The 13,407-nt window shown below is 41.3% G+C and overlaps 1 protein-coding gene across 2 annotated transcripts in view; it reads left to right on the top strand.

The window, feature by feature from the left end:
* Positions 1-2,121: 2,121 nt before the first annotated feature.
* The window catches only part of UBAP1 (ubiquitin associated protein 1), a 64,333-nt gene continuing 53,047 nt past the window's right edge, over positions 2,122-13,407 (top strand). For both annotated transcript variants that reach the window (XM_032308376.1, XM_032308377.1), the window contains exon 1: positions 2,122-2,337. The gene's annotated coding sequence lies outside the window, so the exon portion shown is untranslated. The remainder of the gene's footprint in view (positions 2,338-13,407) is intronic.

Below are 13,407 nucleotides of genomic sequence, written 5' to 3'. Positions count from 1 at the left end.
AGAGTGATCCCCCTAAAAAGTTGGATGATTTCCCTTCTCTGCTCACAACTCTCCAATGACTTTCAGTTCACTTAACAGTAAAGGCCCAAGTCCTTAAGATGATCTACAGGTTGGTATGTGATTTAGTCCCCTGTTCGCAGACTTCATCTTCCATTATGCTTTTTACTCACTCCATTCCATTCACTGTTCCTAGAATATAGAAGGTGAACTTCCATCTCAGGGCCTTTGTACTTGGTATTCCCATGGACTGGCGTTTTCTTTTCCTAAACATCTGCAAATCTTTCACTTCCTTTACTCGGGTCTTTATTCAATGTCGCCTTTTCCTGACCATTCTTTATAAATTTCAGTCACGGATGCTTTCTGTTTCCTTCCCTCTGCTTTATTTTTTCTTTTTAACCTATCACTATTATTATTAGTCATTTTCCTCTATAATATAAGCACTGTGGGGCGCCTGGGTGGCTCAGTGGGTTAAGCCGCTGCCTTCGGCTCAGGTCATGATCTCAGGGTCCTGGGATCGAGTCCCGCATCGGGCTCTCTGCTCAGCAGGGAGCCTGCTTCCTCCTCTCTCTCTCTGCCTGCCTCTCTGCCTACTTGTGATCTCTCTCTGTCAAATAAATAAATAAAATCTTTAAAAAAAAATATAAGCACTGTGAAAACAGGAATTTTGGGGGGAGGGGTGGTTCTTTTACATACTGCTATATGCCCAATGCATACACAGAACAGTGCTTGGTATCCTACTGGCAATCAGTAAATGCTTATTTAATGATGAGTGAAAAGTTTAATTGCCCAAGGAGTATCAGTATGCCACACATGTGTAGTCCTTACCTCTTTCTGATTTCTAAGGTCACATTCCCTCCTGAGCGTCCCTCCAGAAAACGTGCCATCATAATTTGGACAGCCGAACTCATTTTTACCTCTCTTAGTACTTCAGTAAACCTTACTTCATTCTTGTTTCTGTTAAAAATAGACCCCCAGAACTTGGCTTTTCTTCTTTATCATTTATTCTTTCATGCAGCAGGTCTCCACATGAAAATATTGTTGAGTGAGTCCCCTAAATCTTGGTTCAGTTCATTCCCTAGTCTCTACCCCTGCTGTCTCTGCTTTAGTTCAGGTGTGAATCTTTTACTCAGTGCATAAGCCTGCCACGGAGTCTCCGGTTCATTTTATTCATTGATGCCATTTTAATTCTCCTGATGAAGAGTTTTGTTCAGCTCATTGCTCTTCCACAAACCTTCTATCGCTGCCCATTATTTGCTGAATTAAATCGGCAAATAATCCAGAATTGATGATTTGCTATTCTCTGCTTACTTTAAATTCCGCCTTCTGGAATGCCCACCTTCTTTCATTGTGGGTTAAAATCGCTGCATCCTTCAAAATACGAATATGATCTTCTCTGGAATTCTGAAAACAGGGCTGAAGAATTAGGCACGAGAATCTACACATTCTTTATGTACCCAGAGAGTGTAGAGATGTAAATCTTTCCTAACCTCTTAGGCAAAAACCATTTTTTCCAGAGCAATTAATGCACCTGTCAGGTCATTATCACTCTCTGATTTTTAGAAGAGTTAACTGTTAATGCTTCGATTTCTCTTACCAAGTAGGAACTTTTGGGAACAAAGATTCATTTTATGCAGTTATGAACCCTCTATGCACCTGATTCCAGGTGACATCCGATAAATGCAGACGGCAGTAAATGTCTGGGATTGGATTACCTAGTTTAAACCGCTGGATGTCACAACTGGAGGGAGATTTAGAGGTCGCCTTTCAACCCAATCTTTGTAAACGAGGAAAATGAGGCCCGGAAATACCAGACAACGGACTCGGACAAGAAGCCAGATATTCTGATTCCCAAATAGGTCTCATTAGCAAGTCTTTGTGCGTCCCTTGGCGGTTCCAACCTCTCAGGTTCTTACCTTGGCCCCTTCCCCAGCCTCTACACCTTACCCTTTCAGTGACCCCCATCCTTCCCATTGCAAGGTCCACCCATTCCAATTGCAGCGGTCCAGGTAACTGGAGTTGTGGGGCGTGGAAGAGAGATTAGTTACGTCACTGTCGGCTCCTCCCATTGGCCCAGGGAGGGTGGAGCGCGGCGCCGTGACGCCAGACGCCCAAAGAGGCGGAGTGGTGAGGGGAAGGAGGAGGGAAGTAGGACTTCAACATGGCGGCTGTGGTACTGGCAGTGGCTACGGTGACGGCCTGGCCCGGGGCGGGCAGAGTTGGAGGTGGTGGCGTTCGCTTTCCCTAGGGCCGTCAGGAGCTCAGCGGGGACCGAGCCTGAAAGGCCGTCCGGCGCCAGCGCGTTTCGGCTTCTGGGACGACAGCGGCAGCGGCGTTCAGGTGAGGGGGCCTCCCGCTGGGAGAAGTTGGGGGGGGAGAGGGGCGGAGTTGGGGGAGGGGACCGGTACCGGGAGACTGAACGGGGAGGATTCCCTGGGAAGAGGTTGGAGGCTAAGTGGGAAGAAAGGAGGTATAGTTGAGGGGGTAGGAGGAAAAAGGGGCCAGAGATCCGTGACTTGGTGAGGATTCTGGGAGAAAGGTCGGAGTAAGGGGACCAGAGTTGAAAGGGCGGAAGGCAGATGGGATGCGAAAAATGAATTCGGATTAAGGGGACTAATACCTTACTGGAAGACAGGCGCAGTAAATGTGTATCTGGCTGGAGTGAGAGCTAGGTGGGAATTAGAGGATGTCGGGGAGGAGGATCCAGGTTTTAGTAAAGAAGGCGAGTGATAGGGAGTTGAGATTGAGTTAGGGAAGTGAGATGCAGATTTACTTCTCCCGGAGGCGTTGAGATTAGGGAGAAAGGGAGGAACCAGGAGCCAGGGTGAGGGGTCTTTGGGGATTTCTTTGACGTCGTCTGGTCTTCTCCAGTATGTTTATATTTGCTCTTTTGTTTATTTCCTGGGTGGAGACTTACCTGTACAGTCCACTTGGGCCTCAGAAGCAGTCCCAAATCTTCACTGTGGAACATCAACTTGTCATTTATTTGATACCTATCAGGGATCTCTGACCTTTGACTAGCCTCTTGAAAATCAAAATACATTTTATATTAAGCCGAAATAAAAATTTGAGTTTTTAAACACCATAGAGTGTTAGAAAACGAGATTTGGTAACTTAGTTAACTATTAAATACTTGGTGTTCTAACTTATTAGTGTTTTCTTTCTTTCCTCAGTTGTAGTTATTAGCACTTGAGAAATTGGATAGACATGATGGATCTTTCTTTTTGGAATTTTGTCACATTTGATGGGGGGAAGACAGGGCACTTAATCTTTAGTGATAGCTAGTTCTTTCTAATTAATGTCCTGAACTAGTTAAACCGAAAGTTTGTGTTATTATTTTATAACAAAGAATGTGAAATTTTCATAGTCTTAAAGAATTACATTTTCTGCATTAACTTATTAAGTGGAATGTTATAAATTAGATTTTTATTTCTAATCAGTTCTATTCTGTTTTTCTTTTATTATTTAACATTTAATGCCTACTATGCATTGCATTAAGAATCGTTCTCATTTTGGAAATAGGAAAATTAATGTTTCTGTATCACTGCACAATAAAAAACTTACTAACTTGCTCTTACCTTGTTGGAAGAAAAAGCGTTACTTTGGAAATGATTACTGTGGAAGAAAATGAAACAGTGTGGCTATAAGAAGTTCCTGAAATTTTCTTTGACCCATTACTTCATTCTGACATATTTTATGTGGATCTGAAAGATTTTATACATTTTTAATCTCCAGATGCAATGTGGGGCTCGAACTCAATTTAAAGATTAAGAGTTGCATGCTCTTCCAGCTGAGCCAGCTAGAGCCTGTGAAAGATTTTATTTTTTATTTTATTTATTTTTTTACTAATTATTTTTATTAACATATAAGGTACTATTTGCGCCAGGGGAGATTTTATTTTTCATTTTGATTTTTATGATAACAGTAACAGAATCCTGATGTGATAATATTAGGTCTGTAGACAGTTCTTGCAGTGGTTGTTAGTTCACATTTCTTAGACTGGCAAATGTCACTTTATCTTGTGCGTCTTTTCTTTTGTATCTTAAATATGGCAACATACTTAAAATGAGGATTCTTTTTTTTTTTTTTAAGATTTTATTTGACAGAGAGAGAGATCACAAGTAAACAGAGAGGCAGGCAGAGAGAGAGGGAGAAGCAGGCTCCCTGTTGAACAGAGAGCCGGATGTGGGGCTGGATCCCAGGACCCTGAGATCATGACCTGAGCTGAAGGCAGAGGCTTAACCCACTGAGTAAAATGAAGATTCTTGAAGTTTAATTTCGTGACTATCTCTAAGTATTTTCAGCATTACAAATGTATTTTCATCACCCCAGAATATAAATGCCAGTATTAAATTTTTCCTTATCTCCAATTAAATCATTGAATGTTTTGAGAGTTTTTGTTTTGTTTTGAAGATTTTATTTATTTGACACAGAGAGACAGCGAGAGAGGGAACACAAGCAGGGGGAGTGGGAGAGGGAGAAACAGGCTTCCTGTTGAGCAGGGAGCCTGATGCAGGGCTGGATCCCAGGATCCTGGGATCTCTTGACCTGAGCCAAAGGCAGACGCTTGACACTTAACAACTGAGCCACCCAGGTGCCCCTTGTTTTGTTTTTAAAATAAGCTCTACACTCAATATGGACTTGAATTCATGACCTTGAGATTAAGAGTTTGGGCCTACTGACTGGGCCACCTGGGCTCTCCTGTTTTGAGGTTTTTAACATGGAGATTATTTTAAGTAAATCTTTTTCCCACAAGCAAACCGCCCCCCCCCCAAAAAAAAAAAACCAGTACCATCAATTCATCATTAATCAGGTAATTTTCTTTAGGTAGGCTTTTTAAGAAATGCAAAAGTTAGTCTGTAGTACTTTAAATATTAAATAGCTTTTTCTGGGTGCCTGGGTGGCTCAGTCGGTTAAGCAGCCAACTCTCAATTTCAGTTTAGGTCACGATTTTAGGGTCATGAGATTGAGCCCTGCGTGGGGTTCCGTGTTGGGTGTGGAGCCTGCTTAAGATTCTCTACCCCCCCCCCCCAAAAAAAGGGTTTTTCTTAGAATCAAAAAACCCTTGAATCTTAGAAATCAACTGGGTTTAGATTTTAGCATAGCTTGGGCATCCCTGCTTTTGTATCATGAAGATAAGTGAAAATCTGTCCTTTTTTCCAGAATCTAATAATTTACGAAAGCCTTTCGGGTAGAGGAAGAAGTAAGCAGGTGTTTCTTTTCTAACCTGTACTGCACAATTTTGTAATATTAGAAATTATTTGAATTAAGAGTAATATTTTCCTATGAATTGAGAGTTGTAATTTTATGCTTTAAAAATTTTAGGTGAGGGGCGCCTGGGTGGCTCAGTGGGTTAAGCCGCTGCCTTCGGCTCAGGTCATGATCTCAGGGTCCTGGGATCGAGTCCCACGTCGGGCTCTCTGCTCAGCAGGGGGCCTGCTTCCCTTCCTCTCTCTCTGCCTGCCTCTCTGCTTACTTGTGATCTCTCTCTGTCAGATAAATAAATAAAATCTTTAAAAAAAAAAAAATTTTAGGTGAGGGGCGCCTGGGTGGCTCAGTGGGTTAAAGCCTCTGCCTTCAGCTCAGGTGCCTCTTCTCTCTCTCTCTCTTCCTGCCTCTCTGCCTACCTGTGATCTCCGTCTGTCAAATAAATAAATAAAATCTTTGAAAAAAAAAATTTAGGTGAGAGTAGCAAGATTTAAAAAGGGAAGAGTGCTAACACTGGGCCTAAGCTAATGAGGAAGGCATTGTTAAGCACTTTACATAATCTTTTAATCTTTGCAATATGATTAGGTAGGCAGGTTGGGATACGCATGCTTTTTGGCTGTTGAGGAAATTGAGAATCAGTGAATTCAGTCATTTAAGGTTACAGAGATAAAATGGTAGAGTCTGAATTTGGACTTGAGTTTGTTACACTTCAGTACCCAAACTATATCTGTTACACCTTTGTGACTCTTAGGCAGTCACAAGGTCGTTCCAATTCCTGTCAAGTAAATTTAAAGTATAACCACTGTTTTTAAAATAATGACATTTAAAACTACTTGTTCTTTTTGGAATAGTAGTGTAACTGGGATGATAATAGTTCATTAAAATTGTAGTCACTAAGATGTCCTTAGTATTTTAGGAGGAGATGAATACCTGAATATTTTGTACTTAACAAAATAAACTGGATAAACTGGGTAAGAGACTAAAGTTTTCTTACTTGTATTGCTGAGTCAGGTAGGATTCAGTTCATGAAAGGCCAAAATTCGTATTTGGCAGTAGTTTGTATGTGTTCTCATAAGTCTGGATTGGTCATTATCAATTGCTTAATTGCTTACCAAACCCTTCTAGTGGTTGAGTCACCGAATTGGCTTATGGTAATTGTAAATCTTGTGGTTACTGAGTCAAGAGCCAGCAGTATGTGTTTTGGTTGCCTCACTTCCTCCACAACACTTGATATTGTCAAACTTTTATTTTTTATTTATTTTTTTATTTTTTAATTTTTTAAAAGATTTTATTTATTTATTTGACAGAGAGAGAGATCACAAGTAGGCAGTAGGCAGAGAGGCAGGCAGAGAGAGAGACGGAAGCAGGCTTCCCGCTGAGCAGAGAGCCCAATGCGGGGCTCGATCCCAGGACCCTGGGATCATGACCTGAGCTGAAGGCAGAGGCTTAACCCACTGAGCCACCCAGGCGCCCCAATATTGTCAAACTTTTTTTTTTTTTTTAAAGATTTTATTTATTTAATAGGCAGAGAGGCAGGAGGAAGCAGGCTTCCCGCTGAGCAGAGAGCCCAATGCGGGGCTCGATCCCAGGACCCTGGGATCATGACCTGAGCTGACGTCAGAGGCTTTAACCCACTGAGCCACCCAGGCGCCCCAATATTGTCAAACTTTTAAATTTTTTCCTAACCTAGTGGATTTGAAATATTGTGTATTTTGTTTTTATTAGCATTTCCTTAAGTTAAGCATCCTTTTATGTGTTCATTATTTGTGCTTCTTCCGTGAAGTGTATATTCAAGTTCTTTGCCTCTTTTGAGTTGTTTCTCTTTTTCTGATTGACTTTTAAGACTTTTTTTAAAAAAAGATTTTATTTATTTATTTGACAGAGCACACACACATGCACAAGCAGAGGGAGCAATAGGCAGAGGGAGAGGGAGAAGTAGACTCCCTACTGAGGGGGTAGCCCAGTGCTGTACTTGATCCCAGGACCCTGGGACCATGACTTGAGCCGAAGACCAACCAACTTGACCAACTGAGCCACCCAGATGCCCTGAAAAGTTCATAATTTTAATTAATTGAAAATTTCAGTTTTTTATTTTTTTTTATTTTTTATTTTTTTAAGATTTTATTTATTTATTTGACAGAGAGAGATCACAAGTAGACAGAGAGGCAGGCAGAGAGAGAGGGAAGCAGGGTCCCTGCTGAGCAGAGAGCCCGATGCGGGGCTCGATTCCAGGACCCTGAGATCATAACCTGAGCCGAAGGCAGCGGCCTGACCCACCGAGCCACCCAGGCACCCAGAATTTCAGTTTTTTTATGGTTTGTGCTCTTTGTTTCATTTAGGAAACCCTTCTCTGCTAGGCATGCTTCTTCTTCTTCTTCTTTTTTTTTTTTAAGTTTATTTATTTGAGATTTACTTATTTATTTTAGAGGGAAAGAAAGTGTGACCAGGTTGGGGGGCAGGTAGTGGGAGAGGGAGAGAGTGTCCCAGGTAGACTTCTGAGTGCAGAGCCTGATGTGGGGCTTGAGCACAAGATCCTGAGATTATGACCTGGAGCTGAAATCAAGTTGGGCTGATAACTGACTGAGCCACCCAGGTGCCCCAAGTTTTTATTTTTTTTATTTTTTAAGTAATCTCTACCCCCATTGTGGGGCTCTAACTCACGATCCTGATATCAAGAGTCACTTGCTTTATAGACTGAACCAGCTAGGTGCCCCAGGGCCTGAAGTATTTTAAAGCAAATCCCAACTTTCCTATAAACACATTATTATGAACCTCTGATAAGGCTTTCTTTTAACAACATAACCACCATGCTATTATCCCATATGATAATTATTAGTAAGTCCTTTATAATCTAATGCCATCTATATTAAAATTTCTCTTACTGTCTTAAAAGTGTCACTTTAGGGGGTGCTTGGGTGGTGCAGTTGGTTGAGTATGTAACTATTGGTTTTGGCTCAGGTTGTGATCTCAGGGTCATCAGGTCAAGCCCAAGTCAGGCTCTGCTCTCAGCTCAGAGTCTGCTGGAGATTCTTTCTCCATCTCCTTCTCTGGAGCCTTCCATTCATACTCTCATACACTTTATCTCTCTCAAATAAATAAATCTTAAAAAAAGAAAAGTGTTAGGGCTCTTGGATGGCTCAGTCGGTTAAGTATCTACCTTCAGCTCATGTCATGTTCCAGGGTCCTGGGATTGAGCTCCACTTGGGGCTCCTTGCTAAGCAGGGAGTCTACTTCTTTGTCTCCCTCTCCTTGTGCTTGCTCTTTCTCTCTCCAATAAATAAGTAAAATCTTAAAAAAAAAGTGTCATTTTACAAGCAGTTTGTGCCATTCATAGTTCAGATACGGTCTGTATTTATCACTTATTTGGCTTTCATGTCCAAGGCTTTTTTATTATTTGGTAAGTACCCCCTTTTCATATGATTGATTCATTGGAGAAACCAGGGCATTTGTTCTGTAGCTATGCTACATTCAGTATCTGTATTCTTGTGGTTTTATTTTTTCCCACTTGCTCTTCTAATTTTTTTTTTAAAGATTTTATTTATTTATTTGACAGACAGATCACAAGCAGGCAGAGAGAGAGGAGGAAACAGGCTCCCTGCAGAGCAGAGAGCCCGATTTGAGGCTTGATTCCAGGATCCTGGGATCATGACCTGAGCCGAAGGCAGAGGCTTTAACCCACTGAGTCACCCAGGCGCCCCATCTTATATATATATATTTTTTAATATTTTACTTATTTATCTGACAGAGATCACAGGTAGGCATAGAGGCAGGCAGAGAGAGAGAGAGAGAGAGTAGGAAGTAGGCTTCCTGCAGAGCAGAGAGCCCAATGCGGGACTCAATCCCAGGACCCTGAGATCATGACCTGAGCCAAAGGCAGAGGCTTAACCCGCTGAACCATGGTTACAAGCTTGATTTGTTTATTTTTTTTATAATTTATTATTTTTTTCAGTTCTCTTGTGGTATATATGTATATTTTTTTTCTTGTGGTATATTTGACAAAATTTTAACATATTTAAGGTGTATATCCAAGTTTTAAAATTTGAAAATTGTTTCATATTATTCATTGGGTTATGGGTATTTGGGCAATATTTTCTTGATTGCAATACAATACAAAATTTTCAAAGATTTTATTTATTTATTTGGGAGAGAGAGAGAGAAAAAGTGTGAAATGGGGCAGGGTCAGGGGGAGAAGGAGACTCCCTGCTGAGCAGAGAGACTGCCTTGGGATTTGATCCTGTGACTCCAGGATCATGACCTGAGCCTAAGGCAGACACACAACCTACTGAGCCACCCAGGTGCCTTAGAAGTTTGATTTAATTCATGTTTTTTATTTTTATTTTCTGATGGTGGGGGGAATAGCACCACATAGGTGGTGGCTCTGTAATTACTTCTGCATCACAGTAGGATATATAATGAATGGTTGTCCCACTTTCAGTGATTTTATTGTGTTCGGATGGTGTCAGCCTGATATTCTACTATAATATTCCCTATTAATCTTTTTTTATTTAAAGATTTTATTTATTTGACAGAGAGAGAATGCAAGAGAGAGAGCGAGAGAGCAGGAGGGTGTGTGGGCATGCACAAATGGGGAGTGGCAGGCAGAGGGAGAGGAAGAGGTAGGCTCCCTGAAGAGTAGGGAGGCCTGATAGGGGACTCGATTCCAGGACATGGGGATCCTGACCTGAGCTGAAGGCAGTCGCTTAACTAACTGAGCCACCCAGAGGCCCTATGTTTCCTATTAATCTTAACTTAATCGTTTAGTATCCACTAATGATACTTGAATCAGTTACTTAATTAAGAGTTGGGGGCTCCACCTGATTGGTTTAGTCGGTGGGTGTCTGCCTTTAGATTGGGTCATGATCCTGGGGTCCTGGGATTGAGCTCCCTGCTCAGCGGGGAGTCTGCTCTTTTCTCTCCCTCTTCCCTTTCCTCTGCTTGTACTCTCTCTCACTCTCAAATAAATAAATTTAGAAAAAAAGTTGTGAAATGTTATCATCATGCTAATTCTGTTACATTTATGTTTTTGAGTACTGTTCTTCTCTAAAGAGCTTTCCCTCAGCAGCAGGCTTACACTGAAGTATAGTTCCTATTGGAAAGGGTGGATGAGTACACTTACCATGATGAGAATTGTTGAATTACTATATTGTATACCTGAAGCTGCTATAACACCATGTTAACTATACTGGAATTAAAATAAAAAATAGTAAAAATAAAAAAAGAAGGGAGGATGAATGCTGCATTCTTTTAATTAACCAATTTCAAAGTAAAGAGTTAGTGTAACAGTTTCTTCTTATGGTAACAGACTATTTTGAGTTCGTTCGTTCTTTTCTTTTTTTTTTTTTTTTTTTTGACTTATCCACACCTAGTGTAGAGCTCAGCGTGGAGCTTGAATTCAGCAACTGCGTGATCAAGACCTGAGCTGAGATTAAGAGTTAGACACTCAACTGACTGACTGAGCCACTCAGGTGCGCCCCCCACCCTTTTTGACTTTTGGTTTTCTTTAAAGATTTTATTTTATTTTTTATTTGAGATTGAGTGTACATGAGTTGGGGTGGGGGAGCTTCTCCCTCCAGGGCTTGGTCTCAGGACCCTGAGATGATGACCTGAGCGGAAGGCAGATGTCCAACTGACTAGACCACCCAGGTGCCCCAACTGTTGGTTTTCTAAGGATCTGTTCTTTGAGTATTATCATAAACTCCTAAATTTATACCATGTGTTTGAGCAATTATAGTCATTTTTTTAAGATTTTATTTTTAAGTAATCTCTATACCCAGTGTGGGGCTATAACCCCAAGATGAAGAATTGTATATTCTACCTGTAGGCGTTCTTTTTTATGAACAAATTGTTTCTTTTTTTTTTTTTTTTAAGATTTTATTTACTTATTTGACAGACAGAAATCACAAGTAGGCAGAGAGGCAGGCAGAGAGAGAAAGGAAGAAGCAGGCTCTCCGCAGAGCAAAGAGCCTGATGTAGGGCTCGATCCCAGGACCCTGGGATCATGACCTGAGCTGAAGGCAGAGGTTTTAACCCACTGAGCCACCCAGGCGCCCCAAGTTGTTAGATTTTTTATCAATGGGAACCATTTCAGGTTGGTAGCTATTTGGCATGATCTAAAATCCTTTTTTTCCCCCAGAGTTTTATTTATTTAAGTCCTCTTTACACCCAACATGGGCTTCAGACTCAACAGCCCTAAGATTGAGAGTCACCTGTTCTTCAACTGAGCCAGCCAGGTGCCCCATGAACTATAAATCTTTGAAAGGCTTTTTTTGTATACAACAGATGGCCCGGGGTAATCTTACAAATTCTTCCTGTATTACCATTTCTTTAAGAATTAATGCAGAACTGATATCGAGAGCTCAACATGTGGTGCCAGGGATGCTCCCTGATACTGTCCTGGCTTCTACAAATATTTTTATTTAACATTTTAAAAAAATATTATTTTGGGGGCACCTGGGTGGCTCATTCAGTTGAGTGTCTGTCTTTGACTAGGGTCATGATCTCAGGGTCATGGGATCGATCCCTGAGTTGAGCTCCCTGATCAGCTGAGAGTCTGCTTCTCTTCTTCCTCTGCCCTACCCCAACTTGTGCACTCACTCTCTATCTCTGAAATAAATAAATAGATCTTTAATTTTTTTATTTTCTTTCTTGGGGTGCCTGGGTGGCTCAGTTGGTTAAGCAACTGCCTTCGGCTCAGATTAGGACACTTGGGTCCTGGAATTGAGCCCCATGTCAGGCTCTCCACTCCGCAGGGAGACTGCTTCTTCCTCTCCCTCTGCTTGCTGTTTCCCCTGCTTGTTTGTACTTTCTTTCTCTCTGTGTCAAGTAAATAAATACAATTAAAAAAAATTTTTTTTAAGATTTTATTTGTCAGAGAGAGAGCAGGGGGTTGTGCACAAGCAGGGGGAGCAGCAGGCAGAGGGAGAAGCAGGCTCTCCCTCCTGGGCAAGGAGTCTGATGTGGGACTCGGTGCCAGGACCTTGGGATCATGACCTGAGCTGAAGGCAGATGCTCGACTGACAGAGCTACCCAGGTGTCCCAATAAATAAAATCTTTTTTTTTTTTTTTAAGATTTTATTTATTTATTGGATGGAGAGAGAGACAGTGAGAGAGGGACTACAGCAGTGGGAGTGAGAGAGGGGGAAGCGGGCTTCCTGTGGAGCAGGTAGCCTGATTCGGGGCTTGATCCTAGGACCCTGGGATCATGACCTGAGCTGAAGGCAGATGTATAACGACTGAGCCACCCAGGTGCCCCCCAATAAATAAAATCTTTAAAATTTTTTAAATTTTTTATATTTTTAAGTAGGCTTCATGCGCCATATGGGACTTAAACTCATGACCCTGAGATCAGTAGTTGCATGCTATACCATCTGAGCCAGCCAGGTACCCTTACACACATTTTTTAAAAATCATAAGTTCGTGGGGCGCCTGGGTGGCTCAGTGGGTTAAAGCCTCTGCCTTCGGCTCAGGTCATGATCCCAGGCTCCTGGGATCGAGCCCCGCATCGGGCTCTCTGCTCTGCAGGGAGCCTGCTTCCTCCTCTCTCTCTCTCTCTCTCTCTGCCTCTCTGCCTACTTGTGATCTGTCAAATAAATAAATAAAATCTTTAAAAAAAAAAATCACAAGTTCATATTGATTTTTATAATTCAGATTTAGGGACTATAGGGCTTTTACTTCTTTAATATTGTACTTGTCTTTTTTCTCTCTCTTACATAAAAAGTCTTGGTTCCTTACAATACAAGCGTAATTATTTACTATATTGGATATTCACATAAAATGGCTTTAAAATGGTAATACTAATATTATCGCTAACAAAAAAAAAATCTAAAATCTTTCTAGTTCTTTATATTTTTGGAACATATCACACTAATATGCAGTTAGAATACTGAGTTCTGAAGTCAATGAAATAATTTTCTGGGTATGGTCATTAATTTTATGTATAGTTAGTTTTTTTTTTAAATTTTATTAAATTTTATTTATTTATTTGACAGAGATCACAAGTAGACAGAGAAGCAGGCAGAGAGAGAGGAGGAAGCAGGTTCCCTGCCGAGCAGAGTGCCCGATGCAGGGCTCAGTCCCTCAGATCATGATCTGAGCTGAAGGCAGAGGCTTTAACTCACTGAGCCACCCAGGCGCCCCAGGTGTTTTTTTGTTTTTGTTTTTTAGATTTTTATTTATTTATTTTACAGAGAGATCACAAGTAGG

This window comes from Mustela erminea, chromosome 12 (genome assembly GCF_009829155.1).
Source record: "Mustela erminea isolate mMusErm1 chromosome 12, mMusErm1.Pri, whole genome shotgun sequence".
Taxonomy (NCBI): domain Eukaryota; kingdom Metazoa; phylum Chordata; class Mammalia; order Carnivora; family Mustelidae; genus Mustela; species Mustela erminea.
Note: the sequence above shows the minus strand (reverse complement) of the source record. Positions and strands in the feature narration are given on the sequence as shown.